This window comes from Atheta coriaria, unplaced genomic scaffold (genome assembly GCF_025399875.1).
Source record: "Atheta coriaria isolate IRGN ID8LTWV9N9 unplaced genomic scaffold, Caltech_Dcor_3.1 hic_scaffold_1_pilon, whole genome shotgun sequence".
Lineage (NCBI taxonomy): Eukaryota > Metazoa > Arthropoda > Insecta > Coleoptera > Staphylinidae > Dalotia > Dalotia coriaria.
Window position 1 is genome coordinate 590,912 of NW_027045443.1, and position 22,196 is coordinate 613,107.

The 22,196-nt window shown below is 42.6% G+C and overlaps 2 protein-coding genes and 1 long non-coding RNA gene across 5 annotated transcripts in view; 1 reads left to right on the forward strand and 2 right to left on the reverse strand.

Annotated features, from left to right (window-relative positions):
• Positions 1–12,459, reverse strand: part of LOC135795638 (uncharacterized) — a 34,138-nt gene extending 21,679 nt beyond the window's left edge. Inside the window, exons 1-2 of the long non-coding RNA XR_010549105.1 lie at positions 12,380–12,459; positions 12,229–12,293 (exon numbers count right to left, since the gene is read on the reverse strand). This is a non-coding gene — a long non-coding RNA (uncharacterized lncRNA). The remainder of the gene's footprint in view (positions 1–12,228; positions 12,294–12,379) is intronic.
• LOC135795612 (xaa-Pro dipeptidase-like) overlaps positions 1–22,196 on the forward strand; it is a 202,982-nt gene that overhangs the window by 73,223 nt on the left and 107,563 nt on the right. The window lies entirely within an intron of this gene.
• Positions 1–22,196, reverse strand: part of LOC135795534 (uncharacterized) — a 191,576-nt gene that overhangs the window by 56,067 nt on the left and 113,313 nt on the right. The window lies entirely within an intron of this gene.

The window sequence follows — 22,196 nt, forward strand, 5'->3', positions numbered from 1 at the left end:
CGCCAGTTACGGCAACCATCAAGAATGATAGGGTAACATTAAAGGCGGACCACCCCCGACGATACAAAGCACGGATTGTCTTCAGCTTTATCAATTATGCCTCGCATATGCGGGGTGGAATTCGCCGGAGCTAACCCTGTCGGGTCCGTTCAGCTCAAATAGTAATTACGAAGATTATCCACTAAAATCACCATCAAAGGATGTGTTTCCTCGCCGCCACCGCCCGTAAAAACCCGAGCGCATTTTGAAAATTACTTTTCTCGCTCGGGTGAATCGATCGGATGCGTTTCTAAAACTATTTCCTTTTCCCCGCCGTGCATGCAGACGTATGCAGTCGTATGAAAAATCCACTCGAGTGTCTGATTAAAGGGCGCGAACACATCACACGAGGAGCAGCAGCACGCCGAGTTTACCGGGTCTATTGGAATTGCTGCTTCCTTTTACTTATTACAATGTTGTTACAGATGTGTCGACAAGTGCAATGAAAACAGGAAACTAACGCGGCTGGAGGGGTGTGCGAATCACAGAAAGAAAAAACCGTGTGGAAGGAAAGACGTTGCTTAGAAAAGCGGATAAGTGGAAAGCAGACGATGTGAGAAAGGAAGCGCGCCCTGGACGGAAACTCAAGTGAGACTTTGTAATACCCATTAAAATCACGAGTACGAAATACGAGACGACTACAAATCGTAATTCTTTTGCAATTTCAAAATCGATAGCGTGTTTCAATAGTACATAATGCACTATGAGATTTTCCTTTTGCGATGTGTGGGCGTAAACTTCCCCGGCGTTATGCTATCCCAGCGAGTAATCATCAATTTTTAAATCCGTCTTGTGCAAAACCAGAAAAACGAAAAAAGACATTCAATAGCGCTGAAAACGAATCGTGTAAACGTAGAAGCGCAATGGGGTGAATCCTATAGGTGCGTAGGTAGAACGCCGAACAAAGTGTTATGTCGAATATTTTGCGAGTGTAACCCGAGACGAGTTCTTTGGTGTTGCAAGTGCGGAAGAGGATGTTCTCCGGCGAAACAAGTGAATCTCGGAGACTTACCGAATTGCATTCGTTATAATCTCGTACACAAGCTTTGCGCATGCTGCACAACCGCGCCCGTGTTGGCGGAGGCGGCTTTTTGCGAACGTTTACATTTGCGTGTTCGCTTTGACGCCGCCGCAGTCCGAGTGGTTGCTAAGCATCGCCGCCGCGGAACGCAAAAAGCGGCAAAAGCGCCAGCCGAAGGCAAAAAGTTTGGGGAATGTGAAGCGCATCGCTCGCCCACATTTACATATCGCGAGGTAAAGAGTCGGAAAACTGCGCGAAACACAAGAAGACGCGCAAAAAAGGCCCGGCCCGGCGCAAGATTCCTATTTTGTTGCGCTTTGATTCTGCATTGGCGTAATTTTATCGCTGGAGAATGTGCTCCACATTTCCAAGCGCGCGCGCATGATGCGGTTTGCCTCGGACGACACAAACTTTGTGGTATTCAAATTACGATTTCAATTGCAAATCCACTAAAGTTTCGCTGTCTGGGGCCAAAGAAATAGCTTAAGAAACATTGCGCGCTCGGATAACGCAAGCGCAGAAATCAAACTAAATGGGAATATAAGTGTTTGAAGGCGGATAGAAAAGAGTTGTCTAACTCGCGTACATTGCAATAAAATTTGAATTGTAAACGCGACAAGCACACAAAGCAGAAATGCGTATTCAGCAGCAGCAAACAAGAGTGAAATTTTATTATTTGAATTTTTCTACAAAGGAATACATTCCGCCGAAATGTCGCCGGGCGTAATTACAACCTGGGCGATATTTATTTTCTCAGCGACATTGCAATTACATGAAATGTGAGTCTAATTTGTCAAAGCAACCTGGAAATTACAATGATTCGCTTTTGGACGCATTTAATTGTAAACAAATTATAATTGCTTTCACTTTTTTTCTTCACTTTTTGTGACTTTCGCCGTTATTTGTCGCTAACCATAGATTGGAAGCTGAGAAGGTGAGGAAAATCACATTATTTCACCTGAGAAATATCGAGTTGCTCGGCGTTGCGCAACATCGCCGGTCATTTATTAAATGCACGTGCAAACGTCTTCCTTCCGCGATTAAACCACTGGTGACAGCGGTGTGCAAATCAAACTCGTAATAATTTACAGCATTTGCAATGGAGATAAACACGTGCATGTGAAAATTAAGCCGCTGTTGTAATAATCTGCTCCTGGAACTCGTCGTCGCATCGCGGATTGCGATGCACAGGTGCAGTGTCACAAACAAAATCAACGCAAGCAAAGAGACAAAAGAAATTCTTTTGAATCCCGAACGCAAAATAAGCGTACAAATTCGTCCTATTAGTCTTCGGGCCTTTAATCCGCAACGCGCGCGCGATAGTAGCTAGTAATTAGTGCGCCTTCTTTTATAATAAGACCGCTCGTTTGGTCGTTTAGCGACAATTGCTCTTAATTAACCGTTTCCATTGCGATTCGCCCCGACCGTTTGCGCAGGGATTGCGAAAGCGGGCGTGCAGTCGGCTGCGTTTTTCTCCCGTAGATATCTAAGCGCGCTAACAATTCCGCCGAATGCTGCATAACACCGCTGCTGCAGCAGCAGCTTCGCCGTGTTTTCCCGGTGCAAAAAGTGCTAATGAGCGTGACATATTTCTGACCGTGCGCTGCGCATTCGCAAGAAATTGCGATCGCGATGCGTGCTGGGTTGTGCAACGAGTTCGTCATTATTTCGACTTCGTACAGGAGCGCATAGCAGAAATTGTGCGTTGTAAAAACTAATTCATGACGATTTTTTTTTTCTTTCAAATTTATCTAGCGTAGCAGAAAGTTTATGTCGGTCATGCGTTGTAGACAGTAAAACGTGTTTGCGCCAGCGTTTTGTTAATTCGTCCACATTTACCTTAACTAGGCATTAATAATTGTGTCGCCTTGCCGACACAGCGTTGATTAGTTAAGTTGATTAGTCGACAATGTGTTTTCTGTGCGGGCATGGAAAAAAAGTGCCGCGGTGGATGTTAAGCGTTTCACCGATTAAAACCGTTGACACGTCGTCGTGAGCGCTCCGGTCCGCGTCCGTTGTGGCTTATGATTAAAACTAATTTAATAAATTGTGTCAAAGACCTGCGCTCTGCTCTTCGCGACTTTCCAGCAGAAATGCGGCGAACGTGGCTAATCATTTTCGTGGTGTTAAATGGTGAGTATACGCGCCGTGTCGTTAGGACAACATTACACAATTTCGCACCCGGCTGGAATTGTTTCATAACTCATCTGTTTGTCTTACGTAGTGTACACAGCGGCGAACGGGACCAGCAACGACATTGTTGGCACGATGCGCTGCCGGCTTCTGTGCGAAGAGGCCGGCGGTTATGGCGCTCAGCTCGACACCCAGGCGTTCTGCAGGTGCAGCATTTTGAAGAAGCTGAGCGGTAATGACCTATGACACTTGCTGTTTACAATTCGTCCACAAATTACACTCGATTTGCATTTGCAGACAAGCAACAGTTAAGAGTCCAGGAGCTGAGCACTTACTATAATTTACCGGTAGTGTTCAAACGGGAGCACAGTCATTACAAAGTCAAGCGACAGTTAGATGAGAACTTGTTAGAAGATTGGCGTGCGAAGATGGACGATCACTGGGCCGAAACAGCAGAAAACTTAAAGGCGTGGAGAGAGCAGCAGGCGAGAGAAAATCCCCTTTTGGGCAACATGGAGGAACAAGCGGAGAACTTGAAAGCATGGCATGAGCAACAAGCGAGAGAGAATCCGTTAATGACCGGTCTTGAAGAGCAGGCGGAAAATTTGAAGCAGTGGCATAAACAACACATCGAAGAAAATCCTCTGATTAGTGATTTGGAGGAGCATGCTGCTAATCTTCAGGCGTGGCACAATGACAACGTAGAAATGATCCAGGAGGGTCTCCAAGAACAGAAAGATAAAATCGAAGAACACATTGGTAATCTGAAAGAATTAGGAGATGCTAAGGTTGGAAGCATTGGACCACAGCTTGAAGAGCAAGCAAAACAGCTTAAAAACTTCCATGAAGAACATATAGAACCTCTTTTGGGTGCTCCTTTACCTTCGTTTGAAGAAAGTATGGATAAATTCAAACAGCTATGTAACAAACAGGAGGCTGAACCCATTTTAGGACAAATGGCTCCATCACTGACCACTTATGACTCCAAAGCAACTGGAATAGGTGGTAGTAATGTAAACTTCCCCCCACCAAACCATCCTAACCCTTTTATTCCACCATTAGCACATATTATCAGCGCTATCCCTTTTCCACGTTTTAACATCCCTGTTGGTTCCGGTGCTCCTGCAGCACCTGCCCCCGCACCAGTTTTCAGTTCCGGAGGAGCTGGTCCAATTGCCCCTTTCCCACGTCTCTTCTCCAGGTCATATGTAGCTCCATCACTCCCAGCAAACTACCCTGGACCTTACAACCCCAAGAACCCCATCGTTGTCCAACCAGTAATAATCCCTCGAGCAGATGCCGGCACACCCAAACCAATACTCTCCTCACTCAAAAACTCCGTTGATGACATGCTCGCTAAAATGAAGAAGAACGGTGGTCGCCTTGTCCCCGAAAACTACCTCAACTCAGACGCTCTTAGTAATTCCGAGAGTCAAGTGAATCAGATCAACGTCAACGTGCGGTTTGAACCCACGCCAACTCCACCCAACTTGTACTCGTTCTTCATGCCGTGGGAGGCAGGAATTGGCTGTCTGCCCCAGTGCCCAAGAACCTCGATGCGAACGGTGATGAAGTGACTGAAAATCCGGGCATTAACGAAGACTCCGACGAAGACACCAACGATAAAACACGCGACAATGACAATGACGAGGACGACGAAGACTTCGAAGAAGAACACCGTATGCAAAACCAGCTGAAAGATGCAGATAAAAGCAAGTTTAACGCGCACGTCGTCGACAGTGTCAAGAAGAACCTGTCGGGTAAAGGTAGCCGACCCACGCATGAAGAAAACGAAGAATTAGACGCTGCGAAGTATGGCAACGGTTTAATCGTGCAGCCCAAGCAGTTTATGCAGGATAGCGAAGAGGATTTACAAACTTTGGCGAAATAATGCCAACGGTTAACGATTGGGCTATTAATTTTGATATTAACCGATGCAAATGTATATGATATCGAAAGCAATTAAAAGTTTATATTCTTCGATTACAAATAAAAGTTATAAATTGTTGATATTTGCGCAAGTAAAGTTTCTAATTACCGACCAAACTTAATGAAAGAATTCCTTATGCAAGCGATGAGATTTTACGGTGGACCACACATGCTCTTCCACAATATTGAGGCTGTTTGCGTTAACTGCGGCGTATTAATTGAATCAATCCAAGTATTGCATATCTGCGTTTATCAGTTTCATGCCTGCTGCGCTTCCAGCCGCCCAAAGCGTATTACGCCGGCACGGAAAAAAATAACATAACTCGTGCGACTGCGGAAAAACTATACGGTAGCGAAATTGATATCACTGATAGTCACCATCTATCTTGTTTTTTGTTTTCGCGGAATAGCGTGCCATAGGCGTCGGCTTATTTTTCATCATAGCGTTCTGCGTTCATCACTTATCGCCAATACAGTCCAAGCCGGCCAGATATAAAGCCATCGTTTATCTTTTTTTCCTTCCGCTTGCTTCTAACACTGGCGTTATTTCCGAGATTTGATATTTTTTGTTTCGAACCGCGCGGAGCTCTAGCGAAGCGTGTCATGAATCTGGAGTCGAGCATATTGTCGCATCGTTTATTGCCGCGCAAAAAGACAACGCGCTCAAAAGTCGCACTCGTGCGCGCGCAAAAGGTACGAAAATAAAACGCGAGTGGGTACCGCCAGCGGGCGAAGAAAAAGGGCGCCCGAAGACGAATTAACGCGCTTGTTACGAGCCGTGTACGTGTCGAGTGTGCGTCCGCGCTGAAAAAGATACGATCAGCGCTGCGTAAACGGTCGTCGCTCGTCGTCGCGGTCAAAAACAAGCGAAAAAACAAAACCCGATTACGACTTTTAATGGGATATTAAAACCAGCTGCGTTTGCCGCGTGCCAGCGTGCGCTGACCGTTATGCTTGCCTTCACATCCACGGATGGGCCTCTCCTCTCTCGCGACGACCAGCATCTAACTTTCATGGTCGACTCTGTTCTTCGGACGCCACGATTGAAATTCATAAATATTAAAACTGCAGAGATTAATTTCGCCGATTGCATGCAGTGGTCGCACCGGAATGCGCGTCATTGCTGACCAGTGTCTGCGCGCGATACTTTTTTCAGCGTCGTCGAGCAGAGAGAGTTTTATTTGAGTGCGACTTCAAAGCGAGAGGACTGCATAATAAAAAGTGCACTTAAGTTCGTGCAGGTCCGACACCTTTTCATTACCCCTACCAAGGGTGACACATATACGAGTCGGCGAGGGGTGGGTAGATTGCGCCCATCAACACTCGCGTCGATACACCCTCAAAGGAACCGCCACCCGCGTAAACAGGCTTCGAGCGAAGCCCGTAATTTTCCAATACTCGATACACATGTACTAACAATACGTTTCCAACTCGCCCCAACGACGAAATCCCTCGTCGCCACGTGGAAATCACTATCATTTCGAACGCTACGAGCACAAGATCACATTGTTCGAGAGACTCGAGGGGTAATAATGCCAGTCGAGCGCTTTTTTATAGCGTTTTTCAGCTTTACACACCACCGATCATTTCGCTTCTCCGCAGTGGATTAGCAAATGCACCAGTATTAAATGTGGGATGTTCTCGGACCTAGAGTGTCATGGGATCCGTGGAACACATGTCGCATAATGCGCAATAAATAAAACAAAGAAAAAAAAAACGCGCTGAGGGTTTACTAAAATCAGCTTATATGCACTAGTGTCATAATTTAAAATAAAACGATGGAGATTAAGCACACGATTGACTCGAGAGCAAAATGTGGCCAGATTGCCAAGACGAGAAAAACATCATCACCCAAGTATCAAGTTGCAAGTGGATGTCACCCGAGAGGCCGGGATTTTGTACTTATGAGCTGCACACAGGAGTTCCTAGTAAGTGGGAAGTTATGACCGCACGTAGGTTATAAGCAAATAGTCGAAAAACCACATGTTGGGCCCGAAAAGCCGGCGCATGACAAAAAAAAAACACAAGCTCACTCTAGACTTAGTCTCTACCAAACCAACCGGAAACGAGTTTCGAGTTTTCTCAACGACAAGTGACCCGCTGATCTTTTCCCATAGTGTGCTTCGTTCACAGCGTCTAGCTTCCTGTGTACCGAAGGTGCAAGAGTTCAGTTAGCAAATGTGACTTTGGAGCTTTACTGTAATGCACTTGCGAACACCACAGCCGGGTCATTAGTACTCCGGCTGCAGAGGATAACATGTGTTCCGAACGTATCGATTTGTTCACCGTGAAAGTTTCATTTTTTCTTTTTGCGCAGGCATCATCAGAACCACCAGCTCCACGTCTGGCTGAAAATATATTTACGGAGTTATGTAGGGTGGTGTGTACACACTCGATATGTCGCTCCGTACCCAGTAATCTCAAATTTGTGGGAGAGTCAATAGATTATAGGTTATCGATGCAGTACGCGCTGCGACCTATACTCAGCGCACACACCCATATATAGGGGGTTTCCCTAGAGGTCACGTCACAACAACGCATCCAATATTCATGCGCTCGAAATCGAAAAGATACGGCCGGCGATTATAACATGGGATAAAAATCACGAGCGTTACCAACAAGTTCTCAGCGCGCGCGCGCGCGCGGGAATGGGCAGTTAAATTGAAACCCAATTTACTGCATCGAACACAACACCTCGGTTGTGTTGGGAGTTGTTGTTTTTCTTCTCCTCCAACGTGGAACTAGTACAGGTCGAAGGAGGCATCGCTTGTAGCGATGAGTGCTAATGGAGAGCGCTAATAGCACGACGCGGAGGAGGTAAAGGGCAAGCAGTCCTCAGCGGCGAACGACGTGCTTCGATGCAATGCGCCGCTCTCGGTTTGATGGGTCTCGGCGATGGTGTGCTCTGGTTGTTGTACCTTGAGCGCGCAAACGCATCGATAACGTTTATCTGCACGTCTCGATCGAACATTTTATCCTCGCATGCTGCATCCTCGCAGGTTCGCCATCAATTATTTCCTGCGTCGTGCTTTGTGTTCGACCTTTTTCCCCGACCGCGTTTCTTTTTCTGCTCGACCGGAGCCCAACAATGATTCGCTGAGCAAACTTGACTCCAAGTTGTTGTACAATTTGGGGAATCGAATTATTTGCCCACAATACAAACAGTAGGTACGATTGTCCCCGGAGACCTGCGCCTTGAAGTTACTATGTTAATTTGTTGGTTGAAGCCGTACATGCGCGCATAAGTGTATGATAAACCATCTCGATGAAGAACAAGCGGCCGAATGTGGGTGAATGTCATTGTATTCATATTACGTCTTTATTTCTGACTGTTATTCATTCATTTCTTCGTTTGCATAGTTGCTTTTAATCAGCGACCAGCGCCAGAGCAAGAAATCGAGTGTGCGTGAACCGAAAGCCTGATTTACATATAGATTTACATCCAGCATTTCCATTTACATTCTCGCAGTCTTAAGTTTGAGCATTCGAATATTAAATTGAAATTCAAATTCGAGCCGGCGCGGAAAAATCCCAGGGCAAGCCGCACCGCTTTCGTTTGTTGCCGATACAATGGCATTCATGTGTAACCATTATCATAACGAAGACGACTGCATTAGCGCAATTCAATTGTGATCGCAGCGCGCCGGCGAGCAATCACGTCGTCGCGACATATCACCATAGGCTTATCAAGTTGGCGCGAGCCCGACATTTTTAGTGCTCAATCAAGGCGTAATTGAATACTCTCGCCTAGCAATTTATCATCTTCCATGTGCGTTTGCCCACCGCAGGCATAAATCAATGCAATGCAATTGCACCAACATTTACCATCCGCTCCAAAAATTCCTCCGCGCTTACAAACGCTTGCAAAAGTTAACTATTTAAAAACGTATTGATCAAATCTTATCAGTTGTGCGCGCGTCATAAATCTGCGGACAGAATTTGTAAATCATCGAAAAGCAGCGTACCACCAGCAGTAACTAAACCATAACAAAAGGAACAAAGAAAGCAGAACGAAAATGCCAATGCGACATAAATTTCGCAACCCCCCCAGCAGCCACGTTCGGCATTTTCACATGAAATTCAACTTTCATCGTTTGTATGCACATTTGTAGGATGCACCCGAGTCATCCGCATACAGGATCACCTCGTACTCATCAATATTTAACGAGGTCAATCAAGATTCTCGCCGGTTGGAGTTATACGACATCGGAGGCAGTGAAATGATTTCGGTTGTGATTTTATAGTCACCTGGGAGACTCCGGTGGATGCGAGTGATTATTCCGTTGTTATTGATTGAACGCCCTGTGTACGGATAGTATATCAATGGAAAAGGACGAACCCAAACATAGATCACACTCACACACATAAATCCTGCACATTAGTAACATCCGATTGCACATAAATAACTGCAGAAGTCCCATAGCAGTCCACTCATTTCGTAATACCATGTCAATGCGTCGCGCGTGGTGCATACCATGCGTGATGCATGGAAATACCACGGAAACAAGTGGACACGTGAAATTAACTGCTCAGCGCGCTGGGGATGCACGGGATGCACCCCAGCAGTGTCGAAACGATACCAATAACATAGATGAAGAGATTGGAAATAAAGTAGACGTAGACAGAACAAATCCGGAGGAAAAGGGGGAATGTATGCAGTGGGAAAACTGAATGCAGCATGCAACTGAGAGGAAACCGGACGTGTGCAAGCAGCAGCACGCTTCCCATTGTACCCGCTTCACGAACATGCGCCTATTAGGACTTAGGGTACTGATCCTCCGCCGAAAAACAACGATTAAAGAACAATCGCTAATAGGACAACATCGGAATCCAATTATACGCCCGCCACCAGAAAATTCGGCAATTAACATTCCCCTGGTTGACCCCGGCTTTGGCATCGATTGAAATCGTGCCCGCGCTGCGCTTCTTTCGCCCGTCGACCGTGTGCTTTTTGATTGACTGATAAATGCACGCGCGCTGAAGTCTTCTTTGCAGATCGCGGTGTGTCTCCCTCGAGCGTTCGCTTTGTATGCGCCCGCTGAATTCCCTCATTACCTTGTGGCCTCATTAAAAACACTGTCGCAGCCAATTCCGACGACATTTCCTTCAATGTCACGCCGACCTCGAGGCTGGCCCGCAATAAACATCAATATAATCCACGCACGCCGATGTGGAGTACCTAATGGCACGCGTAACGAGCGCAAAAACACCATCGACGAGAAAATTGCCAATTAGAATAAACGCCAACGCTAATGCAATATGATTTCGCGCCGGTGTCATGCGCGCGCTGTTCATCAAACGCACAACAATGCCGGCGTTTGTTGGCGATGATGCACAAAGTATGCGCTGTGTGTCGCACATGCACCAACACTCGCCATGTCGCGTCAAGTTAAACCTACTGAGGCATGAAGATGCCGGTTGCCGCGCGCATGCAGAATGTTGCAATGCTATTAACTAGTCGTGCATCGCGGACGCTGGGGAACGTTATAATAATAATCGGTTTTTATTCGTTGCCCATCGTTGAGCATTTGATTTATCGTAATGAAGCCGATGCATCGCGGACGCATAAAACGATAGTTATGGCGAATATCAACACTCGAAGATGCTGGACCGCGCGCCGCGGCTGGACGGCGTGTTTACTCGAGCACAAAGAAATTCTGCGCTCGGGGAACACAACTCCTCTTTGTAGCAACTGGAGTACATTGCCTTGCACTTGTGATTGATTCTTATACGCTTGCTAATTATACATAGGAATCGTCTGGATCTGGTAACGAATGGAATTATTAAATTTAGCTACGAGACGGATGGAAAACAGAAGCTAATAAGAGAATATAAGATGAAGAAAAGCTTTCAAGATATTTGAAGATTACTTAGTCTGAATGCGCGCCGCGGATGAAACTCAAACAAATCAAATTTATCAATAGTGCTGGCGTTATCTTTCTACGTTATTCGTAGTTCCAGCGGATTGCGATTAGAGAAAGAGCAGTGAAACAAAATTAGAAAAACTCATTGATACAATTGATCGCTCTAAACATACTTTTCATTTCGGCGCTGAGGAGTTGCCAGCCATTTCAGCGTTGACATCGATTTTCGTCGAGCGGCGCGGTCCATCCATCCATCCATGGATACTTTATACTTTCTTTATTCGCGTGTCTGATACGTCCGATGCTTATTTGTTAGGAAAACTTTTCTAATTTATCTGAGTGCGCGTATGGCATACGGAAGTTTTCCATTATTCGGCACTTATTGCTTTCCTAATACTGGCGGACTCTTTTTGCTCCATCGTCGGCGTGTCTCGCCTTATATCGGCTAAGGCAGCAGCCTACATACATGAGCGTCGTGTGTAATATGAATTCTTGCAAATTTATGAGACATCAACAAGACAACAACAGTGATAAACTTAATTATCTGCTTCATTTACTATCAACTCACCAACACGTTGTTGTGTTTTTTCTTTCATACAATGCGCGTTTAGCTACGTTTCGAAAAAACATTTCAATAATCACAACACAAGCGAGCGTTGGACGCGCGAGACGAACAATCGCAAAACGGTCATTATATAAATTGAAAAAAGGAAGAAACGAGCGGCTCGAATGGGGGCCCCGACGCTTCGAAGCCATGCCAGGTGAGCCGCCTATTACTGCATTACTGATTTAATTCGCCAATTTTCTATATAAATTTAAATAATTTGCGCTCCAGTTTCAGTTCCAGTTTCACGTGGATATCGCTAGGATAATGGCATATTCCGTGGGTTTATGCGAGACACAGCAATGACATAATGGAAATAATGGAACGAATGTTTGAAACGTAACGAATTTCAGTGTGCGTCTCTATTTCTCCATTACGTGACGGGAGGAAAAGCGCTCGCTTTTCTCATGGCATTTCACGGCGAGCCCGAGTACAACTATATTATATTACGAAAATAAACGCCTATTCTATTTTTGTTATTAAATTATTTACGTGATTCCATTTTATAACTTCGAGAGTCGCTGTGCTCTCGGTCGCAACATAATAGAATATGATCGTGGATAGTTCATAAAGGGCGAGACAAGTCACTATAAACACTTTAAGACAGAAATTATTGAAATAAAAACAGCATAACTTACGATTTTTGGTGATCAGCTGGACGCGCGCTGCACTTGCTTGATGCAGGTTATACGCAAAACACAATCTAAAAGAAAACCATCGAATCAGATCAGCGCCAATAGAAAATTATATATCAAATTAAAGATAAATTAATTGCCTATCGATACGTACCACTTTCAATGCTTAAATCGTCGATTTTCCTTGTGAAAACTGCTAATTAATACGCACTGAAAATTGGCGGTTACGCGCACTGGACGCTTTGAATCACATCGTAGGCAAACAAACACACACGACAAATAAAACAAAGCGTTGCAAATTAAAACAGTTGCATTAAAATTAATTCTAAAACGAAATATAAAACTAACCAGACGCAAATTATAATTACCATCGAGTTAGTTTATTATTATTTGCTTTGTTTTCGAGCGAAAATGCACGAACCAAATCAAATTACAATGATTCGCGTGTTGAATGCTGAATTGTATCTTGACGCTCATTGTTTATGCATGAATTTAATTTGAAAATCGAATAGATTCATGTCCGATTATGATTCATGGAATAGAATCTCCCCTGCCGCAGGACGATTGCAATGCCTGCGCACTTTGAAACGTAGCAGTTCGCAGAGTACAACAGTTTGGCACTTTTAACCCGACTACAGGGCGTTGCGGAGTAAAAATTTAATACTGGTAGGTGGAGGAGAGAAAAAAACGTTTGTGTTGAACCTGAGAGGCCTTGCATTGTTCGAGCGGAAGTGAGATTCTAAGATTCACAAGTGCGTTTTGTTGTGCTTGGATGTTGCGCATTACACTTGCAGCCCCGCATCAATTTTTCACTCAGGCAGTATGTTTCCGAACGCCGAGAGATCCAATTACACGGTGATGGCACCCAGAGAGATTCGATGCTGTGGGAAACTGGTGCAGGGGCGAAAGCCAGCCGAGGGGGTATTATAATATGTTCAAGAGAATAATCCCATATTCGCAGTGTTTCCTATGGTCGTCCCATGAGGGATGAGACTGGTCTGTGTCGACGCTCTAATCTTCTACAATTTACCTCTCGCGAGGACCACTCAAAGCAGTTTTCATAGTCTTATGTAATCTATGCGCGTGCCAGTGTCGAATGGACCTAATACTTAATCCCACATCAAACGTACTGTGTTTTTTTCATCACACTCGGGGAGAAATGTTAATGTTCTTCTGTAACTCCACAACTGAGTGGAGATGAAGATAGAGAAGAGAGGTATGGTGGTAATTGTTAACGATGTTATTTACGTAACTCGCGCTAAGTAAAGCTCCGTGCTGGGCTAAGTAATGTGAAGCGGAAATTACGAAAATTGAAATGCCGCGCAGTGGAGGAGGGGTTTCGGCGGGGCTGCGAAATCAAGTCGGCGTAAATTGTGCACTGGATGCCGAAGATGATGAGGTAAAGCTGGTGCGGGTGGCGGCTCGTTTGCGCCGCCCGAAACCTGAAAGAATTCGCCGCGGCGTCGACGAGTTTGATGTGTCTCTCTCCGGATGGGGGCAGAGGGTGACGACGAGTGGCGTCTGCGTGCGTCGAGAAAAGAGAAATTAACCATAATGAAGCGTAGAGCCGCTTTGATGTCGCATCGCTTGTCAACGCCTCGAACCGCTCAGACGTCACACCCCCGCACACACAACACATCCTACATTCATCCGCGCCCGAATAAGCGATACATCGCAATACATCACTTTGTTTTCAAAAACGCGAGCAGCGCTGAAACTGAAAAACGGGCGCGCGGCTTAGTATAATCCACTTTTCCCGAATGACTCAATATCGCCCCCCAGAAATATATTCAGATCAGAAACAGCCACGAAAGCTCTCATATTCTTAGGACGGCGACGCATTGAGGAATGCACAATATTATTTGTCTTTGGATATTTCCATATACAAAGTGTTTGAAGCATCAAGAAACTCTTTACGCTTTCAGTGAGTTTCTGAAAGACATAGGAATGTTATCGATGATCCTGTAGGTCACGAGTCCCTTTTCGATTTATATTCCAAAGAGTATTCCACAATTTCGACGAATTTGGCATCGCATGCCAGGTTTATGCGATCGCAAGAATGTCTACTACAATATTATGCGGTTGTGGCCACATACTCCCGCCTGAAACGCCTTAGATAACCTCAAACGTGAAAAATTTAGCCTAAAAATAGTCGTAGGCGCACAAACGAATAAAAATACATATTAAAATATTTTTTACACATACACATACAAACTGAAAATAGCGAATAATATATGGATTACCCGGCGACGTGTTTCGTGCTTCATGGCGATTACGGGGCTACTGTTGAGGTTATGAATTATTTCGAGTGTAAACTAAAGTGCAGCGTTTCGTCACCAGTCCTAAACGGACAGTATGCTCGAGTTAAAATCGATACAAGTTTTTTTCCGACGTGGAAAACAACGCAAAACAACACTCTACAGGATGTTTGATACTTATTCTAGTCGTTGGTGAATAATGTGCTTCTTAAACATTAAAAAGACGTCCATGAATTGATCAAAGAAACGCATGTGAGTGTAGAAAAATATGATGGGTATGAAAGCCCTGTCGTTATCAGATCCGAGCGTATACGGAACATTCGGTATGCGTCGAGTATGCGCGCGGCAGCTAAAAATAACCGAAAGAGAATAAAACTAAACAGATATAAGGACAACGGAGATAAGGAGTAAAAAAGTATGTGACAACGCGACTGTCGCTTATGAACTGTAACCGTCGCGCGTCGTGCCGCTGAATCTTCGAGCGCGCCGCGCGCTTTCGAGCTGGAACGAAGTGAAGATGGGCATAATGCGCGCGCGAAAACGAGCGCTTTTATCATCGCGATGCCGTTTGTATGTGAATTACGTACGCTCGTCACATATGAGGCCGGCGCGCGCGTATAAATAGATGTACATATGAGCATATCGATTTTACGCATCAAAAGAGACGCGGGCAACGAGCGTGTCGTCGTCGTCGGAAAGAAAAATCAAACTGACCAGTGGAATAAACCTACAAAAAAAATCATGTGTGCAGTTCACACGCGGTTGAAGTGAAACCTTCAGAACTATTTTTTCATATAAATTAAAATTTCATCTATTAGATATCCAATATAACTAGCTTATTTGATAGAGAATAGTCCGTAGATTAAGACGCTACGATCAGATCTTATTTATCTGTTTTCGTTTACGAGATATTCGCGATTGAAGAAAATTGACAAAAATTGCAAAATGTCACTTTTTAGCACTTTTAGTAGCGTTTTTCGACCTTTTCCTATCGAAAATATAATTATTTTATATTTTTATCTGATAAGGAATTTTCCAATCTTTCATAATCAGCAATTCGTTGGATTCTAGCGCTTTTAGTTTACGTGATATGAATTATCGAAAATCCTCGAAAAAAAGTATCAAGCACCCCCCCTTAGCAATTTTGTTCTTAAGAATTAAAATTTTATCTCTCAGATTTCCATTTTAACTATCATATCTTATAGAAAATAGTCCGTAGATTAAGACGCTTCGATCAGATCTTATTTATCTCTTTTAGTTTACGAGATATTCGCGATTGAAGAAAATGGACAAAAATTGCAAAATGTCCCTTTTAATTTTTTTAGTAGCGTTTTCGACCTTTTCCTATTGAAAATATAATTATTTTATATTTTTATCTGATAGAGAATTTTCCAATCTTTCATAATCAGCAATTCGTGGGATTCTAGCGCTTTTACTTTACGAGATATGAATTATCGAAAATCCTCGAAAAAAGTATCAAGCACCCCCTTGGCAATTTTTTCTTAAGAATGAAAATTTTATCTCACAGATTTCCGTTTTAACTATCTTATCTTATAGGGAATAGTCCGTAGATTTTCGACCTTTTCTCTATTGATATTCGCGATTGAATAAAATATAATTACTTTTATAGTTTTTATCTGATAGAGAGAATTTTCCAATTTTCAGCAATAGCGCTTTCATAATCAGCAAGTATCGTGGCAATTTTTTCTTAAGAATGAAAATTTAATCTCTAGATTTCCGTTTTAACTATCCTATCTTTTAGTCGGTTTAAGACGCTTCGAGATATACGAGATAATTATGCAAAATGTCCCTTTTAAAATCGACCTTTTCGAAAATATAATTATTTTAAAAAGTATTCGTGGGATTCTAGCGCTTTACGAGATATGAATTATCCCCGAAAAAAGTATCAAGCACCCCTTGGCAATTTTTTCTTAAGAATGAAAATTTTATCTCACAGATTTCCGTTTTAACTATCTTATCTTATAGGGAATAGTCCGTAGATTAAGACGCTGCGATCAGATCCTAATTATCTCTTTTAGTTTACGAGATATTCGCGATTGAATAAAATGGGCAAAAATTGCAAAATGTCACTTTTAGCACTTTTAGTAGCGTTTTTCGACCTTTTCCTATTGAAAATATAATTATTTTATATTTTTATCTGATAGAGAATTTTCCAATCTTTCATAATCAGCAATTCGTTGGATTCTAGCGCTTTTAGTTTGCGAGATATGAATTATCGAAAATCCTCGCAAAAAGTATCAAGCACCCCCTTGGCAATTTTTTCTTAAGAATGAAAATTTAATCTCTCAGATTTCCGTTTTAACTATCCTATCTTATAGAGAATAGTCGGTAGATTAAGACGCTTCGATCAGATCTTATTTATCTCTTTTAGTTTACGAGATATTCGCGATTGAAGAAAATGGACAAAAATTGCAAAATGTCACTTTTAGCACTTTTAGTAGCGTTTTTCGACCTTTTCCTATTGAAAATATAATTATTTTATATTTTTATCTGATAGAGAATTTTCCAATCTTTCATAATCAGCAATTCGTTGGATGCTAGCGCTTTTAGTTTACGAGATATGAATTATCGAAAATCCTCGAAAAAGTATCAAGCACCCCCCCTTGGCAATTTTTTCTTAAGAATTAAAATTTCATCTCTCAGATTTCCGTTTTAACTATCCTATCTTATAGAGAATAGTCCGTAGATTAAGACGCTGCGATCAGATCTTAATTATCTCTTTTAGTTTACGAGATATTCGCGATTGAAGAAAACCGACAAAAATTGCAAAATGTCACTTTTTAGCACTTTTAGTCGCGTTTTTCGACCTTTTACTGTAGGAAATATAATTATTTTATATTTTTATCTGATAGAGAATCTTCCAATCTTTCATAATCAGCAATTCGTTGGTAGCTAACTCTTTTAGTTTAGGAGATATTAATTATTGGAAATCGTCGAAAAAAATTATCAAGCACCCCCTTGGCAATTTTTTCTTAAGAATTAAAATTTTATCTCTCAGATTTCCCTTTTAACTGTCATATCTTATGGAGAATAGTCCGTATATTAAGACGTTGCGATCAGATCCTATTTATCTCTTTTAGTTTACGAGATACAACAACAACAGTCAGAGAATCACATGATATGATTAAAGTGATGGCTTTTGTTATATTGGAGTAGCCTAGCCTATGCTTTGAGTTGCGGTATAAGTATCAAACACTCACGTTGCAATAGCAGATTTGATTGAATTCAAACATTAAAGATATTGCAATGTTGCTATTATTGGCTGCGTATTATTGGAGAGCATGAGTGCATTGGGGAATTAAGAAAGCAATCAAGTATGACGGAATCGATGAAAATGCGCTTGTCTCTTCAATACTTCAACTCTTTCCCGACCAGCCAGCGCACGGCTTGTGTTTATCCAAGCTGAAAAATATCGATACAGATTTCAACCCCACCGGCAACCACCGACAAACAAAAAAAAAACACAACGAAACACTCGAGATTCAATTAACTTACTCAATTAACCAATTAAATATTTTACCGAGTTGAAGCGGATGAAAACACCAGCGATAAATCGATGAACAAGGACGTAACGAGACATACCAACAACGCCGCCATCGAACCAAGTGTGATGCAATGCGCATTGAGGTCGATTAAAGAATTAATTGAACAATTAATTAATTAAATCCTAGTCGATCAGCCGTAAATCGAAGACAATGCAATTGTGCATTGAATTGTTGTCTACAATCGACGATGTCATCGTGTGAATTGCCATTATTACTTCGTCTAGCGTTAATTGACGATTAATGATTTAATAAGCGATTTCTTTCGCTACGCCTGCATTGAAACACATTCTTAGATAAAGGCAACAGGTACCTACATACGAAAAACCATCGATTAACTCACGACATTGATGTGGGGTTTAATTTCATAATTGCACACCAGTTTCATCAAATTCGTTAGAAACCACGAACCTATAATTTATTTCGTACAGCTGTACGTGCACACAGCCACATCACATGTTGTTTTGTTTAATATTTGATTGTCTATGAATCGTATAATTCGATTGTCGCCCAGTTTTTCACCTTGGAATAGTCGAATGGAATGAATAACTAACTCTTCGTCACTTCATCGGCATTTTTGCGGCCGTGGTTCGGAGAATTCGCCGCGCGTAAAATTATCATAAACGTATTGTCTGTTCATATCTCATACATCATAAACATCTTAACTTAATACTTTAATGCGAGCGAAGGTAGTACGAGGCGCGGAGATATTTTTTTGCGATGCTGCCCGGCATTGTTTCATCGCAGCGCCGACCGAAAAACAAGCCGGAGGGATATTTCAATGGCAACCGGTTACTCGCGAAACTCGTAAGTCGATGACAAACGTTCGAGACATAATTCAATTTTATTATTTGTCGCCCATCCATTTCGCGCATTCGTATGCCGACATGCCAGGCCTGCGCCGCGAACAATGTGACGGTGCACAAAAAGCATCAATTTATTATACGAGCGCGTTATTTTCGAATCATTGTCCAGCGTCGTAAAGTGTGCTCAGTGCGTTTGGGGAACAACAATCAGCATGATTTTTAGAACTCACGATTAGAACTTTAATGAAAATCCGCACCGATAATCAATTTCCGTGCAATTATCTGTAGATATGCGATTTCGCAATTAATGTGTGTAATAAACGTGTAATTAATTCATGATATGCATCGAAATGCAATTATTCCGCTGATTTATCACCGAAATATTAATATAAATGCATTTGGTCGAAGAAATCCGACATAAAATTACGCTACACACGTGCTGATATTAATCGAACATCTGTTTGACGTGTTAACATTTTTTTTTTTCGGGATAAAATTTTACCTAAAGCCCAAATGCGCGTTTTAAAAAATGACTGCAAAGTATTGTTATTACGGCATTAAGAGAATGGCTTTAATATAGCGTTTACTTGAATTGGGGTGGAATTTACAAACACTTAAATCATCAAAAACGGGCCAAAACACCAAATGGAAGGCTAAATTTCGGTTGCCTCGGGGCGGCTCACTTCAAATAGTCTTCAAAGGCTCGGGCCCAACATTCACGAAAACTTATGCTTTATTCGTTGGCTGTTCTCTGTTATTCTCTGCTTTCTTTATCTTATTAATCCCTGCGTGTTCGTTTTTTGTTCTCTGCGTTTACATTTTTAAGAGCGGCGTTTGAAGGATTTATGGATTTCGAAAAATTCTTTCAGCCAATTTGGAGCACATACCAGCCATCAAACAAACAATTATTGTATACAATATGGAATTCAGGGTTAATTTCATCTAGTACCTTGTGTATATGTTCAATATTTATACCGCAACTCATAGCATAGGACAACTTTTCACCGGCTCGTAAAACCGTCATTTTTGTTACACAAAACTCTTTAAAACCACATCGAAGCGAAAAAAACGCGCTTGGAAGTTTGAAAGCATAAACTGAAAACAGATAAAACTGAAGAATGTCTTTATCATTTTACCCAGAAGTGCACGTATGCAGACAAAGTGTTGCCCGAAACAGGTGTGCCTGGTTTATAACTCTTTTAGCCGTCGTTTTGGCCGGCGTTATCTTCGCATCGGTAAATCTCGGTAATAATCTCAACAAGTACATTTAGAAACATCATGCGTGCGGTGCGGGTCTCTGTCGGCGCGACGAATGGCCCGAAATTACCGAAAACTAAACATGAATATGAATGCGTTTAGCAGTCGACTCGAGGAAGAAGAAGAAGTGAGGAACAAACGACGGGCGGTTCTCCGCTCTGTGTGTCGCGATAGCAACGTTTCAGATAGAGATAAATATGTGTGGCCTTTGCGGCGATTCTCGCTGAACGCGAAGACGCCGACTTCTGAATCTTACGATCCCTGAAATTCACTCACGCATTCCCGACCGCCCCGCACTCGCAGCTCGAAAGCTTTTACAGCCTGATATTTACCATTTATGGCAATAATTCAGAGAAAGGGTATACGTATATGCGCAGCTTTAGAAAACCCACTCGCAGAGTGAAACAGTCTTCGAGGAGTTTCCATGGAATCGGGGATATACGCATACGTCGTGATTATAATGACGCATTCGTGTGTAAATGGTTTTTAGGGTTTTTAAATGTGGGGTTCCTTAAATGTTTCACGTCAAAGAAGCGGCTGTGTGCTGAAATAAATGAGTTCAAATGAATGGTTTCCTTATGTCGACGGATTTTTATGCGTTTCGTTCCCTGTTTCAAATTACAAAGCTCAAATTTTACGGCGCCTTTTTTTTTCTTTTTATGTATTAAAAAATCGGTTTGTAAATAAAAACGTAAATATGTAACGGATAATGTGCTGTTGATTATTTATTGATTTTCACGATTGAGCGACGCCCGAACGTGCTCCGATAGGTTTTGTTTGGTTTCGTGTTTGTGAACGGGAAAAATAATTAATTGCTGGTGCAAATTAGTTGAGCATATTTTGCTGGTGCAACTTTTTCGCGCCAGTTGAAAATAAACTCGAAATTTCACCATTTTCCGACTGGAACTGACAGCAAAGGCATGCAAAATTCATACACCGGTGGTGTCCGCTGCTGAAATCTATTAAAACTTACAAAATCCGGCCGAGAATGCGCTCGCTGTTGTGTTCCGCGGTGTGCACATCTGAATAAGAAGAGCGCCTGCACATCCGACACAACCTTCCGAATGCGCGCATCAATCAAACTCGTCTGCGCACTACATTCCACGCTCAATGATATAATTTGTCTGTCAACGTTACCCCATTGTTTTCGCCGGCGCGACTTTACAATATTAGAGGTATGCGCGGCTACACATGGGTCATGGTGGATGGAAGAAAGCGAAAAAACGCCGTAACGAAGTGAATGATAGACGGTTAGGCGTATCGAGCGCGGACGGAACAAAAAACCGTCCAACATTGCACAAAATAGCGATGAGAAACATCGGGGCCCGCACTCTAAACGCGCTCGAATTCGATCATAGTTATTAAAAGAATGCCGAATCGGAGGCGGACGCCTAAGTGCTGGTTGTGTGCGCCCCGTACGAGAGACTGCAATTAACGAAACAAAAAATCAAAACCTGTCGAAATTAATTCGGATGTGAATTCGACCCTCGTAGGCATCGAAGCGTGCAGAAAAAAAAACCTCTGACCATGCAGGATAATGTCTCTATACGTGAATATACGCGTTTATTCAAATTCATATTGTTGCATGAATGGCTCTATATGTTTGGCAGTCATTTGTAAAACGTTAGCCGAATAAAAATTTCATTTCTGATGTTTCCAAACGCCATTGAATGCCGTAATTCCACACAAAAACCGTAAATATTTCCATAAATTTTCGTTTCTGTCGTTTTTAGGTGCAGTTTCATTCACAATTCCGCATGTAAAAAAAATCCAAGTCACCAGAAACGATCTTTAAAACGTGTTAAACTCTCGTCCGTCTTAATCATCGCACGCACGGTTAGATTTGCCTCGAATGAAACTGATGCGACGTGTTTCTAAGCGCACAAAAGGTGAAAAACGTTTATTGTGCGCCGCAGTCACTTAAAACGTGCTAAATACTGCAAACAGCAGTCGGGGCGGTCGGTCGTCGTTCTTCATTATGCATTGAGTTGCCAAAAGCGTCGTGTCACGCTATTGTTCGAGCGAATTCTTGACTTCGAATTCGTTTACGGCCGATGCGAAACTTTATGATGTGTGAATTATTATGC